Source organism: Danio rerio, chromosome 11 (genome assembly GCF_049306965.1).
Source record: "Danio rerio strain Tuebingen ecotype United States chromosome 11, GRCz12tu, whole genome shotgun sequence".
In the NCBI taxonomy this organism is placed as follows: Eukaryota; Metazoa; Chordata; class Actinopteri; order Cypriniformes; family Danionidae; genus Danio; species Danio rerio.
This window is the reverse complement of record NC_133186.1, coordinates 45,519,719-45,523,666: the sequence shown is the minus strand read 5'-3', so window position 1 is coordinate 45,523,666 and position 3,948 is coordinate 45,519,719. Positions and strand designations below refer to the sequence as shown.

General features: G+C 36.3%; 1 long non-coding RNA gene across 1 annotated transcript; it reads right to left on the bottom strand.

Moving 5' to 3' along the window:
• Positions 1 to 881: 881 nt before the first annotated feature.
• Positions 882 to 3,746, bottom strand: LOC141376678 (uncharacterized). The gene is made up of 3 exons (XR_012387380.1): positions 2,958 to 3,746; positions 2,770 to 2,923; positions 882 to 2,310 (listed from the first exon to the last, which is right to left on the bottom strand). It is a non-coding gene; the product is annotated as an uncharacterized lncRNA (long non-coding RNA).
• Positions 3,747 to 3,948: the final 202 nt, after the last annotated feature.

The following is a 3,948-nucleotide window of genomic DNA, read 5'->3' as shown; positions in this document are numbered from 1 at the left end:
GAAGTCAGAATTATTCACCCCCCTTGAATTAATTTTTTTTTTAAACATTTCCCAGAAAGTCTTATTTGTTTTATTTTGGCTAGAATAAAATCAGTTATTAATTTTTTAAACACCATTTTAAGGACAATATTATTAGCCCCTTTAAGCTAATTTTTTTTTTTCAACTGTCTACAGAACAAGCCATCATTAACTTGTCTAATTACCCTAACCTGCCTAGTTAACCTAATTAACCTAGTTAAGCCTTTAAATGTCACTTTAAGCTGTATAGAAGAGTCTTGAAGAATATCTAGTCAAATATTATTTACTGTCATCATGACAAAGATAAAATAGATCAGGTATTAGAGATGAGTTATTAGCACTATTATTCTGACTTTAACTGTTCACACATAGACACACACTGGACTGTAAACAGCGCAGTTCTCGTCCTACAGGTGGCAGCATCAGCCTGAACAACAGCTGAACAGGAAGAAGTGCTGTGTGTCTGCAAAGGACAACAGTGCAGAGTCAGCAGTTCAACACTCCTTCAGACTCACACAGATCATTGATAATAGGGATAAAAACACTCGGGATTTTCAGCTTTTGTTTATTTAGTTATTTTATTTAGTTTCATTTTTATTGTTTTTAATTGTAGGAAATATATATATATATATATATATATATATATATATATATATATATATATATATATATATATATAGCTGAATAATGCATATAATAAAAAAAAAGGTTTTAAAAATGAATATATTTACGAAATATTAATTTACAAAGTATTACTAAAACTAAGTAAAATTAAAATGGAAATTTTTAATAAAAATCAAAGTCAAAACACGGAACAGTGATACTAAAAGTAAAATTATTTTTTAAATATTAAGTATAATTACTATAATATAACAATTACAATTAAATAAAGTAATAATTAAAGCATATTATTTTACTTTAACTGAAACCAAAATAAAATTAATTAAAAAAATAATCAAATTTTGCTGTAGAAGCACATTTGTGTAACAATGCGTTTAATTTAGTGAAATTTTATTTCATTTATACACTATAAAAAAAATCCAGGTTGCTTTAAATGTTTAAGCTGAATTAAAATAACCTCTTGAGTCTATTCAACTTATGTTAAAGTGACTTAAAACAGCTTGGGTAACTTATACAATTAAGTTAGAGCATAATTAACTTGCTCTAAGTTTATTACGGCCACAGCCATATCATCCAGCAGCCCAAGACCGGTTACTCACTGACATAGATATATACACTAGATATCGCATAGGGACCCTGAGCATGCGTCAATAGCGCCGCCATATTGGTACAGTGCTCCCAGGACAAATGTCATTCAGCCGCACTAGTCAAGACAGTGTTATTACGTGAAGAAGCTGGACTGGTGTAGTAATGAGCAAACAAAGAAAACAAAGCACAAAGGCAGAACATTTCATAGGTAATATTAAGTTTTTTTCTGTTTTTGTATGTTATGAGCTTTTGTGCTAAACAGGTAAGGTATTGATGATGATACAGTCAGTTACTGCATTCAGCATAAGGCAAAGCAGCTCCAACTCGCACTAAACACTCGGCTTATGCTAGTTTTGTTGAATAAAATCAGCAAACAATGTAAAAGAAATATGACAATGATGCGATTCGGCGCTGCCAGAAACTTGTATTATTGTCGGCTAACGTTAGTGAACGAGTCGTTCATAACGGAGATTTATTCACAAACGAATCGCTCCCTCCGTTAGTATGAGAAGTGAAAGCAGAAGAGGAGCTGTGTTTCAGGACACGGATCAGATTAAATTTAACAGGGAGGGTGAATAGTACATTTCTGTACACACAAACACAAGCTTTTTGTCAGGAATGCCCGTGCGGTCACTGATCCATCAATGTAGACAAGTGATGTAAGACTATAATTTTCGTAATTAGAAAAAAAAATTACATACTAACATCCAGGAAAACTCCCGATCATAGATATATGTGTATATGTGTATATCTCTGACTATGGATGGCCACAGTCCTCCACTGTACCTTGGTCCCGCATTCATTTCAAAGGAGCGCTACCCTGTACCAAGATGGCGGCGCTATTGACGCATTCCGTCCAATAGACAACAATAGGCCAGGCGACATCTAATGTATATATCTATGACTCACTGAAGCTAAGCAGGGCTGAGCCTGGTCAGTACCTGGACAAGAGACCACATGGGAAGACTACGTTGTTGTCAGAAGGGGTGTTAGGTAGGCCAGCAGGGGGCGCTCAACCTGTGGTCTGTGTGAGTTCTAATGCCCCAGTATAGTGAAGAGGACACCATACTGTCAGTGAGCAGTCTTTTAGATCAGGGGTTCCCAAACTTTTCAGCCCGCGACCCCCAAAATAACAATGCCAGTGACTCGCGACCCCCAATATCCTCTGAGGTGGTTATAAATACAGAAACCTTGCATGAAATGACGCAGACACACCAATTAAATTTGTGTCAGTGCTTTAAATGTGCCAGAAAGTATAACCTGATGTTATAATATCAAAATCCATCTGATGCTATTGCTGCCTTTAATATAATGTAATTATCAATCGCAATCCAATAGAACTAGTAACTATAAGCTACTATAGTAACTATATAGTATATTGTAACTATAAATGACTATTTTTATTTTCAGTATAGTTATGGATAAAATATGTTAATTCTTATGGTTTAATAAAAATAAATAGACTTTTGGAAATCACCAGGCAACCCCCCTTCATTGCCCCGCGACCCCTCGGGGGGTCCCGACCCCCACTTTGAGAACCACTGTTTTAGATGAGACAAACCAAGTGGATGCTGCACACTGGTGGTGGTGTGGAGAGACCCCCCTCATATTTATGAAGCGCTTTGGGTGTATGGTAATACACAATGAATGCGCTATATAAATACACAATACTTACGTCCTATTAGCTTACAGTGACCTAAACATGCTGTCATGGTCATATAATTTTTTACAGTGTATATTAAACATATTTCTGAATAAATCAGTAATTAATATTGTATAGACTTTAATTTCTTTCTCTGGTTGAACATTATGTGCATGTGTATATGTTTTACTTCACATCACAGTGCTGAGGTAAAATAAGCAGCATCACCTTAGTGTTTGAATTCAATTCCAAGCTCATCGCCCTTGAGATAAAAGCGTCAGAGTGTAAATGTAATGATGTGTGTTTGTGTGATCCAGCAGGGCTTGTTTGGCCCATGAGGAAGTGTGAGCGGTGAACAGGCCAGAGGTCAGGATGACGACAGTAGCCGCAGAGTTCGAGCACATGGACATCCAGCAGCAGTACCAGGACAGTGTGAACAACCGCTGGGACGACGAGTGGGACAATGAGAACAGCTCCGCACGACTGTTCGAGCGCTCGCGCATCAAAGCACTCGCAGGTCAGTGTGTGACTTTGTTTTCTCTTCAGAAGAGCATCAAATGGGTTATGAACCGAGACACTGAAATTCCCTTGATTGTGTAAGGGATAATGCAGAATAGAGCCTGTATATCATGGATGTACTTTATCCTGATTATTGCACTGCTACCTGCCACGAAACAGAAAAATTAGACACAAAACCTTCTGTTCTGAGCCGTATTAAGTCTTTAATTAAATGCAACGTTGACAGAAATTAATACAGCATTATTCAGACACAAGATGGCGCCAAGCAGACAAAAACACCAAGCTGACAGAAATGAAAACAGCTGGTGGAGTATACACTAACCTGCATTATTCAGATACTAAGTGGCACCAAACGGTCAAAAAAAAAAAAAAGATCTACACAGTGCATCTGGAAAGTATTGATAGCGCTTTACTTTTTCCACATTTGTTTGTGTTACAGTCTTATTCCAAACTGGATTAAATTAATTTATTTCCTCAACATTCTACACACAATCCCCCATAATGACAATGTGAAAAAAGAGTTTTTGAAATTGCTGTGAAATGATTAAAAATAAAAACCT